The following is a 14,660-nucleotide window of genomic DNA, read 5'->3' on the forward strand; positions in this document are numbered from 1 at the left end:
TGATTGCTCTTGCTCCAAGGTCCTCTAGACCTGACATCCTCTGATTGCAAGAGGCTACATGAGGAAAGCATATTTTAAAATCTCAGGCTTGGGGCGTCTGGGTGGCTCAGTGGGTTAAGCCTCTGCCTTCAGCTCGGGTCAGGATCTCAGGGTCCTGGGATCGAGCTCCGCATCAGGCTCTCTGCTCGGCGGGGAGCCTGCTTCCTCCTCTCTCTCTGCCTGCCTCTCTGCCTACTTGTGATCGCTCTCTGACAAATAAATAAATAAAATCTTTAAAAAAAAAAAAAAACTCAGGCTTGTCAAGCTCAAAAAGCATATACGGTTGAAGAGGCAGGTAGAGCAACAGAAATGATGTTGTTGCTGTTGTCGCACGGAATTGTTAAGAGTAGCTCCAAGTGACAGCATGTTTCTTTGTGGAGCTGTAAATCTGTAAACAAGTCATTTTTCCAAGAGCTTGTCAAGTTTTTCCTTCCCAAGATTTTTCTCTCAAGTAATTTGGTGGCTCTCTACTAGGTATATCTTATGTAAAAAAAAGACCCTCTCGCCCGCCCCCCCTCACAGCAGGTGCCCAACTCTCAGCTCCCATCTGCATTGTATTTTACACTTTGGTCTTTTTTAGGAGCTTATGCCTTTGTTTCTCAGAGGCAGCCCTGTAACAGGTGCTTTCACTTGGCGGCTTAACCTTGCAGAGCTGTGGAGCTCCCTCCCCTCCGGGGCTGGGTTTCTTGCCATTGGTGGAGGAGAGTGTAATTGCTGAGATCACTATTTGGAATTCAGTAGACATCAGACCGGCTAAAACATCTGAGTGAGGAGTTTCATTCTGCTCATTTTAAACATGTAAGAGCTCAAGTGCACATTGGAAAAGAATTTTATAGGTTATAGGACAACAGCTTTTAATCTTGTCCTACTAGCTTAGGCTCTCCCCTCTCTCCTCTGAAATGCAGAGTTCACTTTGTCCCCCAAAGAGGAGATGTCACCTGTGACTGAAATCATGTTCTGCTTTCCCTGCTGGAAGTGCAGGCAGCTCCGTGGGATCACGAAGCAAGGTTTCACACAGCCATTCCTCGGGACCACAATTTTGATCAGAGCCGCAAGAAGAGCAGAGTGTTCCAGTTATTAAGCACCTGTCCCTCAGCTCCAAACACGATGTTCTCTACTCAGTGATGCTGGGATTCCACAGACCACAGTCCCCTTTGCCAGCTCTTCCCTACTGAGCTTTGCTGATGGAGGGCGACTGCGAGTTTGAAGGACTACGAAGGGACTTGCTCCTTTCCATTTCACTTTTGCTTCCTGCTCTTGAGACTCACACAGGCAACGCTTCTTCACTCTGGCAGCAGCCCCTTGACGGCAGCAGTCATCTCTGATAGCTAGAGATGGTAATAGAGGTGGAAAAGCTTACAGTCTCTCCAACACTCTCAGAACCTGCCCCGTTGCCCACCTCAGACGTACCAGCACACCCAGCGCCATCTTCTCAGGTCTGGACACAGGAGTACAGCTGGCCAATGCCCCAGCTGGCCAGTGCCCCTCTCTTCAGGGGTCTGGGTTCTAGCCTCCTTCTCAACTTTGAGCTAAGAATGTTTGGTGGACCCAGACTTTAGGCACTGGCATGCTTTGGATTGAAATTCAGGTCATTTTATTTTTATTCTTTTTAATACTTTATTTACTAATTTGAGAGAGAGAGCCACAGAGAAAGCATGAGCAGAGGGGAGGGGCAGAGGCAGAAGCAGACTACCCACTAAGTACAGAGCCCAATGTGGGGCTCGATCCCAAGATCCTGGGGTCATGACCTGAGCCAAAGACAGACTCAACCCACTGAGCCACCCAGGTGTCCCCCAAATTCAGGTCATTTTATTGAATGTGAAAGGTAAGGATGTCCCAAGAAGGCTGGAAGACTTGGGGACATTCACATAATGGGTTATTGACTCCTAAAGCTATATCTGTGGCCCAGACATCTTCCCCAGGTTTAAATGGAGAGCCCATATATACCTCACACTTGGGAACATCTAAAATTAAATCTTTGTCTTCCCCCTGGACTCAGTGAATTCTGACACCATCTGCCAGTTGCCAGCAAGAGCATTTTTTAGGTTCACAAACAGTCTTCAAGTATTGCCAATTTTACTTCCTGAATGTCTCCTACTTTCCCTACTTCACAGCCCTAGTTCAGGTCCACTGGATTCCTGCAAAACCATCCTAAATTGTCTCTGCCTCCCAGCTATTTCCCCTCTAATCTAATCTTCTTAGAGTGTGTATGGCTTTGAAAAGTTCTGAGAAGAGCATAAAGACTGGTAATTTCCAGAACAAGGTCCCAGATCTGTCCCATGACTCAGACTCTTCTACCACTCCAAATCATTAGAAAAAAAAATTTTATCACTGTTAAGAACAACTTGATGATATGTCATGATGTTGTTTTCTCATGTTTCTTGTGCTTTTTGTTCACTTTGATATGTGGGTATATAATTTTCATAGTTTGGAAATTTTTTGTCCATCATTTCCTCAAACACTTCTTCTCCCTCTCTCCCTTTCAGAGACTCCAATAACATATATCTTAGGCCATTTGAGTTGTCCCACAGTGCATTGATTCCCTTTTTCTGTTTTTTCTCTGTGTTTCACTTTGTATACCTCCTATTGCTATGTCTTCAATTCATTAATCTTTTCTTTTGCCATGTCTAGTTTGTTACTAATTTTATCTGGTGTATTTTTCACCTCAGTCATTAGTTTTTGTCTCTAGAAGTTCTACTTGGATCTTTTATTATATTTTTTATGTTTTCCATGTCTCTATTTAACACTTCGAACATATGGAATACAGTTATAATGACTGTATTAATGTGTTCATCTTCCAATTCTTTTTATTTATTTGAGAGAGAGACAGTGAGAGAGAGCATGAGCGAGGAGAAGGTCAGAGAGAGAAGCAGACTCCCCGCGGAGCCGGGAGCCCGATGCGGGACTCGATCCCGGGACTCCAGGATCATGACCTGAGCCGAAGGCAGTCGTCCAACCAACTGAGCCACCCAGGTGTCCCTTCCAATTCTTTTTTTTCAAGATTTTATTTATTTGACAGAGAGGGAGACAGCAAGAGCGGGAACTCAAGCAGGGGAAGTGGGGAGAGGAGAAACAGGCTTCCCAGAGAGCAGGAAGCCTGATGTGGGGCTGATCCCAGGACCCTGGGATCTTGACCAGAGTTGAAGGCAGACACTTAACAACTGAGCCACCCAGGCACCTCTCATCTTCTAATTCTAACATCTGTGTCAGTTCTGAGTTAATTTCAGTTAATTAGTTATTCACCTTATGGGTTATGTTTCTCTACTTCTTTGTCTGCCTGGTAATCTTTGTTTGAATGTCAGATATAAAATTTACCTTGTTAGATGCTGGATATCCATAAATATTCTTGAGCTGTATTCTAGAATGTTTAGTTGGATAGTTTGAACTTTGAGGGTCTTGATTTTATGATTTAGCCATTTTTAACCAGAACTAATTATTTTCTGCTACTTAGGCAAGATCTTACTGACTTTTCTACCCATTGCCCTGTGATTTAGGAGTTTTCCTGTCTAGTCTGTGAACACATACTATGAGCCCTGTGTGAGCACCAGGTAGTGTTCTCTAATCCTTTTAGATGTTCTTTCCCCAGCCGCAGGTATTTTGCAGATCCTGCATGGGCAGATCAACACTTGGCTGAATGCTCAAGGAAGAGCTCAAAGATATTTCAGGTCTATCTGGGGTCCATACATCTCACGGAACATTTGTGAAAACACAGATCAAGTGTTCTCATATATATAAAGGCTTCAAACTTAGTGCCTGACACATGTTTGGAGCTCAATAAACATTTTTGATCTTGGCTTAAATCTCTTTCTCTTTAGTGGACTTTTCTCATTCTTTTGAGTCTCCAGTATCTGTAATTTATTCTAATGAGGCTGAACTTTTTCCCCCAACATAGACACTGCAAAATGCCAGACTCATTTTTTTCTCACATCCTCTCTGTTAGGATGAAAGCCCATAACCTAGCCCTAGTTCATGACCATGACCTATACCACACTTTTTTCTGTACTTTAAAGAGGCAGGTCCAGGGAAGAAGAAGAGACCACACTGAGTTCCTTCGAGGGATAGGAAGCAGCAGCAGCAGCAGCAGCAGTAAGAGCTGTCGCATCCATTCTTCAGGGACAACATTCCTAGTGGCCTTGGTAACGATGGCCTAGCAGATGGCCATCTGGTATCTAACAATATAGCAGTAGGGTTTTTGCTAGACCTGTTCCATGTTGAGATTTTGGGCTTTTTTCCAGTTGTGTAGTCTGCCAGCCTGATTGTCTAGTTTTTCTAGAGATGCTGCATGCCATCCAACATCCTGTAACATTTCTACTATTAAAGTATAGTGTACATGTGTATGTATATAATTTATATTCATATATAAGTATATGTGTGTTTATATATCACAGAAGTGATGATTTTTCATAGACTGAGTTTTCATCAACTGATGTAACTGGTACTCAGATCAAGAAACAGAATATTACCAGTGTCCCAGAAGCTCCCTTATTCATCCTCCAAGCTCCTACCCTCTGCCATCCAAGACAACCATGACTCCTAACATAATGAATTATTATGCTTATTTTTTCTTTTTCACTTTATACAAATCAAATCTGCCCACGTATTCTCTTGTGTACGTCCAACATTATGTTTGTGAGATTCATCCTTATTGTTTGGTATAGTTGTAGCTTGCTCTTATTGGAATAGAAAAGCACTGCACTTTATAAATACTCTATAATATATTTATCCACTTGTATCGGGGATCTCCAAGACCACCCTCAGGTTCAGGCTTTGCTAGAAAGACTCACAGAACTCAAAAGGTGTCGAACCCACAGTCAAGGTTTATAACAGTGACATCTTATTGAAATCAGCAAAGGGGAAAGGTATAGAGGGCTGAGTCCAGAGGAACCCAGCCTCAAGCTTCTAGTTGTTCTCTCCCGGTGGAGTCACATGGACAGCACTTAATTTTTCTGCAACTATATATGACAAGTTGCTGCCAATCAAGGAAGCTCATCCAACCCTTGGTGTCCAGAGTTCATTATTGTTGTTTGAGGCCAGTCATGAAGACATGCAGTGTCCCCATTGCTGACCTTAGCTACTCAGGGTCAACCCTGACACAGGTCAAACTCATACATTATGGCTTAAAGGTTCAAGCATACAAAAATAGGCATTCACATAAATCACATGGCTAGTTTAAACTAATTGGCACAGCCCACAGCTTTAGCATATAAAGTCACTCTTTTTAGACAGGATATTGCAAAAGCTCAGACATCTTCTCCCAGGAGCTCAGCCAAAGGCTAGTCCTGAAGACTTGGGAATGTACAGCAGTTGTGTAGCCCAGGCTTGTAAAGTTAGCCTTTTCTGCACCCATCACACTGTTGACGGGCATTTGCACAGTTTGCATTGTTAATATGAGAAGTGCTGCTATGAACATTGTTTTACCTGTTTTTGGTGAAGATTTGGCGTGCATTTCTATTGGGTGGTTACTTAGGAGGTGGAAATGACAGGTCATAGGATATGCATTTGTTCAGTTTTGTAGACACTGCCAAAATGTTTTCCAAAGTGACTATACAAATTTATACTCCCGTATCAGTGTACAGAAATTTTCAATATCCTTTTTTAAAAAAAAATTTATTGAGGTATAACTGACATACAATAAAATGCATATTAAAAGGTATAATTGATCAATGTTAGCATATGTGGATACCCATAAAACCAGAACCATAAGCAAGATAGTGAACCTATTATTCTCCCCTAAAATTTCCTTATATGTCCAATATTCTCATAATGAATTTGTTTTCCCTCAAAGTCAGCTAGAGTGCATTTCTGCTGTTCGCATCTGAGACTTTCTAACTGATATAATCCCACCGTGAATTGTCTTATATTTGTGCCCAGCTTGGTCTTCTGCATTTCTTTTCTCTTCAACTGATTCCTGCTCAGCATCTACGATGTGTGCTAGACTCTGTTCTTTGCCTATCTTAGTCAGTTTGGCAGCACTCTAGGTCCTCTGATTATAGCTTTGTCCTCAAGATTCCTGGTAATTCCATACACCTTTTTTTTTTTTTTTAGATTTTTATTTATTCATTTGACAGAGAGAGAAAGAACAAAAGCAAAGGGAGTGGGAGAGGGGAGAGGCAGGCTCCCTGCTGAGCAGGGAGCTTGCCGTAGAGCTTGATCTCAGGACCCCAGGACCATGACCTGAGCCAGAGGCAGAGGCTTAACGACTGAGCCACCTGGGTGCCCTCCACACATCTTTTTATCCCCTGCTCCCTGCAGCCTCTTCTTCTTGAACAACCCTACAAAGCTCCTGGTCCTAGTCATTCCTGGTTGGCCCAGAACCAAACTTCCCTAGGAAGAACTCCAAGAGAGGATTACCTAGATCGTAAGAGAAAAGGCCTCTCCCTCAGCACTTAAGTTGCCTAGACCAGTGTTATGGGTTGAAATGTGTCTCCCACGAAAAGAGATATTGGGTTCTTAACCTCTGGTGCCTTGGAGAGTGACCTTTTCTGAACATGGGGTCTTTGCAGTGGTAATCAAGCTAAAATGTCATCATTAAGGGTTGACCGTAATCCAATATCACAAGCGTGCTAATAAAAAGAAGTTTGGGCACTAAGACAAAGATAGAGGGGAGATGCTACAGAGAGACACAGGGAGAGGATGGCCATATACAAGCCAGGGAGAGAGGCCTGGAAGAAACCCAGCCCTCATTGCCCTAAAGAGGAACCAACTCTGCTGACAGCTTGATTGTGAATTCTGCTTCCAGAACACGAGACCATAAATTTCTGTTGCTTCAAAGACTCAGTGGTACTTCATTACAGCAGCCCTTGTACGTTCACACAACTGGGTAAGCTGCATCAACTTTTCCTAATCATTTTCAGACTAAGAGGTATGCAGCAAGGGATCCGAGGATAGTGGCTGCCATTTTGGAAACACCGCTTGTTATAAAAGTTGAGGATGGGGAGAGAAGAACGTGGGAGGAGCCAGCTAACTCCAGATTATTTGACTTCGGCCATTCATGAGGCTCTGAATGAGGCCTGGCTAAATCCTGAGGTTCTATACTCCTCGTTCTTTTCCTTCTGTTTCTCAAATGATGAACATGATTCATTTTTCAATAGCTATCTGTGGGAACACATGGCCTCCTTGACTTAGTACCTATTAGGATCTGTTCCACAGTCTGAGGGGGCAATATGGGAATGTTTTTCTCCTAGGTCCTTTCATGGAACTTTTCAAATCAGAAGATTAATCAATTTTGGTGAGAAGCAGTACAGCATGTCTTGAGAACTCCCGAAATCTTCTCATCGCCTTTAATCAGGTCATCTGACGGGTTACCTTTAAAGAAACAGACTTCAAGCTGAGTCCTTATGAGGACTGGATTTGCTTATTTGTAAACGTTGTGAAGTACCAGAACTCCTATTTGCCTTGACCGTCAAACTTTGATGAAGGAGGAAAAGCAGGAGAAAGAGGATGACATAAACAGAAAATACATTGGAAATAGTAAATGTATTCAGAGCAGATGACTTATTGCCATTCCAGACGAGCCAGGCAATAAAGAATATAATAAATGGGTCCCCTGGGGGAACTCCTTTTCCATTTCAAGTACTTCCTTTGGCTATTTTCACCCTTCAGTTTCCACCCCCATTTTTGGTCTTTAGGTCTGGATTTGAATATATTTCAGCAAAGCTGCATAAATGACCCACTTGTTTGAGCCTTGGGGGTCAGGTTCTGAATACTGCTCCGAAGTGATTACAGTGACATCCCCTCAGGACTTTGTTCTGGTGTTGTTAATGAGCACCTTGGGTTGCTAGAGATCAAAGATCCCCCTCTGCGTCTCTGTCTTCACAGACTAGTGTCACTGCTCTATCCACAGAGGTTGCTTTGAAAATTGAGACGAAATTTGCACAACGCAAAATTCATCATTTTAACCTTCTCAGAGCATACACTTCCATGGTTTTTAGCGTGTTCTCGATGTTGTGCAACCATCAGCACTAATTCCAGAACGTTTCCATAGCCCCAATAGAAAACCTTGCACCCATTATCCAGCACCTCCTGATCCTTCTATCCCCTATGGCCCTGACAACCACGGATCTACTCTCTGCTCTGTGGATCTGCCTATTCCAGATTTTCATATAAATGGAACCATCTCATACATGGACACTAGGTCAGGGTTCTTTCACGTAGCATGTTTTCAAGGTTCATCTGTGTCGTAGCAGGTACCAGTATTCCATTCCTTTATGTGGCTGAATATTATTTCATGTACAATACACCTCATTCCATTTATCCATTTGTCAGTTGATGGGTATTTGGGGTGTTTCCCAATTATGAATAATACTGCTATGACCATGCATGTACAATTTGTGTCTGGATATACATTGTCAGTTCTCTTGGATATATACCCATTGGTGGAACTGTTGGATCATACACTAACTCCAAGTTTACCTTTTTGAGGAATACCAAACATTTTCCAGGGTCTTTTTTTCAAGGAGAATAGGATGGTTAAGATTGATTTCAGACACACTGTTGGGGAGGGGAAAGCTGAGCTGTCAGAGAAAAATGCCTACCATGAAGTTGGAGATAAAAGGGTCATGCCCAGGTGAGATAAGGTGACTATTTCAGTGCGGGCATTGTCCACAGGCAGTGGTTGTTAAGGCTGTGGGCTCCCCCCATACGTCTCTGAGGTCTCTGAGAGTGATACCAGGTGAAAACAAGAGAATACAAGAGGATTTTCCTTGGCTAAGCACTGTCTGCAATTGTTCTTACCTATACTGTCAATTTAATCATCACAACACAATTAAGTGGATAATGTCATAACCCCATCTTATAGGTGGGGCAACTGAGGCTCACTGAGCTTAAGCATATGGACTGGTTTGCATGGCTTGCATGTATATAGCAGAGCCAGGATTTAAGTACTGGTAAAGACCATAGATACAACCTAAAAAAAATGTAAGGGATTAGAGGTAGATTTTAAATAAGAGTACCATTAAGTACAATAGTTTGGGGTAAGTGATGTATACTGTTCCAGGGTAAAAGAGAGATTTTTGTTTGTTCTTTGTTTTATTTTATTTATTTTAAAAAGATTTTATTTATTTATTTGCAAGCAGAGAGGAGGGGCAAAAGGAGAGGGAGAAACAGACTCCACACTGAGCAAGGAGCCCAATGCAGGACTTGATCTCAGAACCCTGGGATCATGACCTGATCCAAAGACAGACACTTAACTGATGGAGCCACTCAGGTATCCCTGTTTGCTCTTTGTTTTCAAAGAAGGTTGTCAATTGTGCCAACTGTTAGAGAGGTGTCAAGTAAAACACAAACATATGCATATAATAGTATCAATTATCTCGTATCTGACCCATGTTATGCCTCTGGATGTTTGCTACTCAGACTTTAATATATCCTGGGGTATATGCTTCATTCTATCTGCAGAACACCAGGAACTGCTGAGTCTCTCTTATATACAGTAAGTGCATTTCAGAAGGAGTAAGAAAACCCATTATATACAGAGAAACCAGTTTCACAAAAACAAGAATTTCCAAGCAAAATGAGATGCTCTTATGTTAAACCATGAAGTAAAAGTTGGAGTGCATAAGACTAAAATAACTTTTAGTACTAGAAGGAGAAAGAATTATATCACAGTGTTGAAAAAGCATTATTTTGTGGGTAATGAAGCAGTATCTCACCTTTCCTCAGTATTTTATAGCTTAAGCTTTTTTTCCCTCTTCAGACAGTGACGGGTGGGCCTGAGATTAAAGTGCCATTATTTCAGGGCACTGAAGCACAACCACAGAATGGTGACATCCAGAAATCTCGGGCACTTGCAGCCAGTCAAATCTTTTTCATTAGCAGTCTTGCTAGTGTTGGGGCTAGAGTCTTTCCCTACTTCAGATTGTTGGTTTGCTTGGCACTGGAGAATGTTTTCAAGGATAAAACAAGGTTGAAGCTGGCTCCATATAAAGCAGTCATGAAGCCCTGGATGGAAAATTTCCATGAAAAGATGAGGGGAAAAAAATGTTTTTTTGCAGAAATATAGGTAAAACCAAAATAAGTTGATGCCATAATAGGTCTATATTACAAACTAACAGAAGACTTTGTTCCTTTTAGCTATTTGATTGTTTTCGTTCTGCTCTGATAAAAATAGAGTTTGGTTTTTATAGAAGGGCTTTTGCTACATGTACACTTTCAAGGGCAGAAAGTAGGGAAGCCTCTTTGGTTCTTTTTTTTTTTTTTTGCCTCTTTGGTTCTTTTCATGTTTGCTGAGATGCCCTCCAAAGGATGGCTTGGCTGCTGCTGCTCCAGCATTTGCAAGTGCCTGGGACTGAGAAGGTGGCTCCTTTCCAAGTTAGACTGTGGAAATACAGGCCACAAGGTGTAGGAGAGCCTTGCAAGGAATGGTCATTGCTGCTTGGGTCCTTGGCAATCAGGTGTCCTTACTTAACCCCTGAGAAGAATGTACATCCTTCCAGAAGATCTCAATATTTAGTGAGTATTTACTATGCAGACAGACTCTAAGGTGGCCCTCCACAATTTAAGTCTCCTTGCCTGAGGTTGTTCATCCTTGTATAATCTTTTATAATCTTCTCCCCTTGAGTGGAAATGAGACTTAAGATTTGCTCCTATTTTTTTTTTTAAGATTTTATTTATTTATTTGACAGAGAGAGAGACAGTGAGAGAGGGAACATGAGCAGGGGGAGTGGGAGAGGGAGAAGCAGGCTCCCCACTGAGCAGGGAACCCAATGTGGGGCTCAATCCCAGGACCCTGGTATCACGACCTGAGACGAAGGCAGACGCTTAACCACTGAACCACCCTGACACCCCTAAGATTTGCTTCTAACCAGTAGGATATGGTCAAGAAAATGCAACATCACTGCCATGATTACAGCATGCTATATGAGCCTTTGTTTTGGCAGCAGACTTGCTCTAGGGACTCTTATTGTTAGCTTGATAAAGTAAATGGCCATACTGGAAAGCACATGTGGCAAGGATCCTCAGGCAGCCTCTAGGAGTTGCGGGCATCCTTCAGTTAATAGGCAGCACAAAGCCAGAGCCCTCTGTCTTAACAATCACAAGTAAATAAATTCTGCCAACATTCACTGGCAGTGAATTCTTCCCCAGCTGAGCCTCTAGATGAGACCGCAGCCTCACCGAACACCTTCAGAGCAGCCTTGTGAAATCCTGAGTAAGGGACCTAGTTAAGCTATGCATAGACCCCTGATCCACAGAAACTGAGGTAATACAGGTGTGTTGTTTTAATCCACTGAGTTTGTGGCAATTTGATATAGAACAACAGAAAACTAACACATTCACATATTATATCATCTGATCCATAAACTTAATTGTACATTTAATAAACAGTTGTATTCTTAGACAACAACACTTAAAGAGACCAGTGGTTGACTGCCTTGAGTGAGCGCTGTAGAGTTTCAGAATGTATCAGCAGACTCTGTCAAAGTGGTTTTCTTCCCCATAATTTGCTAATGGTTATAAAAGTCTAACATAATGGGATAATGTCCTCTCTTGAATATGACGGGGGTATTTGTATCAAATTGAACTAAAAGGGAGTGTGGTTGGAAAAAGGAGCCAACTTGTCAGAGCCTTCCCAGCTGTGGCCATGTCCTAACATTAACTGCACTGTGTTGATTGCTGCTTGTTGATTATTCAAATTCAAATTTGGTTATCTATGGATGGACTCTGCCTTCTTACCCAAAAAGGAATTTAGAAAAGGTGAAAAGGCCCAGAACCAAATTTGGGTAAGCAATGCATCCTACAAAAAGCAGAGTACATGACTTTGGGGAGCAAAGACAATCAGGTTAATATGAACATTCTCAGAGGGATTTGTGCTCACTCTTCATTTCACTCTCCAACCATCTTTTTCTCTAGGGCTGTCCATCTTCCCTATCACTGGTACTTTTTGGTCTATGAGCTATGTGATCTCTTCCTTAAGGTTTTATTAGAGCTTTAAAACTGACGTTTGATATTTTGTTTTTGTTTTTGTTTGTTTAAAGATTTTATTTATTTATTTGACAGAGAGACAGTGAGGGAGGGAACACAAGCAGGGAGAGTGGCAGAGAGAGAAGCAGGTCTCCTGCTGAGCAGGGGGGCCAATGTGGGGCTCGATCCCAGGACCCTGGGATCATGACATGAGCCGAAGGCAGACCTGAGCCACCCAGGTGCCCTGACATTTGATATTTTGAACATATTGATATCTCTTCAAACTTTAAGTATGGATTAGCTAATAATTCTTAATTATATTAATTCTTAATTAAGTATATGCAATTCTTTGAGAAATTACTGAGTAACTGCACATTCAAGATAGTATAACATTCTGATAAACACAGCATCAAGTTCAAAATGGAGACATATTTTGACTTTAACATTATGCATAGAAAGCTCAGAACTCAATTTTAAAGATTAAGTAAAAAAATGCTCAGGAACCCATTCATTCATGTTTGTCACTTGCTCGTGCCTACAGTTATGAATGGCCTAGTATGGTTTTCATTGTATTTGCTTGCCCATGTATACATTGTCCAAAAATCACTATGTGAAACCACTCCAGCTAAACTTTGGGAGAAATCATGCCTTGCATTTCAGATACAGAAGTGACTAGCGTAGGGAGGAGAATCAACTCTGAGAATCAAGATTACCACAGATAAGAGTCTTTTAAAAAATATATTCACTGCCTGCCACCATAGATGAGCTGAGATGACTTGGCCCACCTGGATCATATGCCTTATCACAAAAACTTCTTGGCATTCAAGAAGATTCAAGATGGGCTATTGGTTTTCTGCTCCATAAGGAGGGAATAACAAGGCCTCAGCTGTGACATTCAGGAAGAAAATCATAGTTTTATCAGTGGGAAAACCAACCTGCTGTCAACCCAGCATGAAACTCCTGAAACCTACTGTGGGAACTCTCTTATAGCCCATTCATCTAATCTGGAATCTTCTTGTAGTTGATGACAATGACACTATTTGGCTCTAAGTGCACAAATGAATATGTATTAGCCAAAATTTCCTGTGTTAACCAATTATCTCTGCTGTCCAAAATTCACATACTTTTCCTTCTGCAAGATGATGGGACATCAACAACTTTTAGCATTGCTCCTCCAAACTTGATTTCAAGGTTATTTCCTTCCTAAGTCCTTTTTGGGTGAGAAGTAGAATCCATCTATTGTTTTATTCCACTCTGTTTCCACAACCAGTCAATTCCTTACCTCTTTTCTACTTCTCTCCCTTCCCTTCCTCCTTCCTTCCTTCCTTCCTTCCTTCCTTTCTTCCTTCCTTCCTTCCAGGTAGACTCCCACCCAGCATGGAGTCCAGTACAGGTCTTGAATTTCACCAACCCTGAAATCAAGACCTGAGCTGAGATCAAGATTTGGATGCTTAAATGATTGAGCCACCCAGGTGCCCCTCCACTTCTATTTTAACCCTCCTGCAGCCTCAAGAATTTTCTCATCTTCTGGACCCATGTCCCTTGGCCCTTCCATATTAGAATGATTGTGGAGCTGGCTTGCTTCACCAGAGAGAACTTTGACCACAGGGCATATAGTGATTGACGCTTCATCTTCCTACCTGTTCAGTCAGGTGATAGCCAAATCCTTCCCTTACCCAACAAAGAGGGAAATGAGATTAGAGTTCAGCACTTGGGCTATTATTTCATAAAGAGTTCAGTGCTTCAGCACAATTGCCTGATCTTTATCATCGCAATTCAATTTTCAGGATACAGTGGAGAGAAAAAATATGTTCAAGTTATCTTCCTCTTTGTACAAGAACATCCAACAAGAGCCTCCTCCTCCCAATTCCCAGAAGAGAACAGCAGCCACTACAACCACTGAATACCATCAGAAATATCAAAATGAGTCCCTTCAGTTTCAAGACTTGACAGCTTTGTGTTTTTTCAGTCACAGGGAGTTGACCTGACTTTTCTTTTTCTGTTAAATTTCTGCAGGGCCCTGCAGAATAGCTTTTGCTATGATTACCCAGTGATTTAAAGCCCTTCTCATTTGCTTTTCATATCTCGTTTTTCCAGAGTATAGGGAGCTCTCCTCTTACCCTGTTGCCTCAAAGCAATTTTCCTTATCATCTTCCAGAAGTCCAGGGCCCATCCTTTATGTATTTCTGATTCTCCTGAATAATGATTTTTTTCTCTTTCCTACTTCCTATCTTTCTTTGTAGCATCAGTGTTTATCATGGGGCAGATTTCATACAAACATAGAACTCCAGTACTGATTCTTTCACAGAGGAAAAAAATAATGCTTTCTTCATCTCATGTTTGTCTGGCTAGACAGTTGCAATTGTTTTTGTGAATTACAGAACTTTTGGGGGAGAGGCATGTTAACATTCTTGATATGTTTGAAAAATAGTATCCAACACTTAGATGTAGAGATCCATTAGAGCTTCTCCCAGAAGAAAGCTGAGAGAAAGATTGAGTACACAGTTTATTTTGTGATGGTGGGTGATGTGGGTAGAACTGTGTGTGTGTGTGTGTGTGTGTGTGTGCGTGCAGTAAGGAAGAAAAGGCAGGATATAAAAGGTACACTATTAATGCAGCTACCGTAATGTGCCCATTGAAGTTCGATCCTGTGGAAAAGTTTTAGAAAATGGTGTAAAATGCATACTTCATTCTGATCCTACTCAAGGACAAGGGAACTGGGC

Source organism: Lutra lutra, chromosome 1 (assembly GCF_902655055.1).
Source record: "Lutra lutra chromosome 1, mLutLut1.2, whole genome shotgun sequence".
Classification (NCBI taxonomy): domain Eukaryota; kingdom Metazoa; phylum Chordata; class Mammalia; order Carnivora; family Mustelidae; genus Lutra; species Lutra lutra.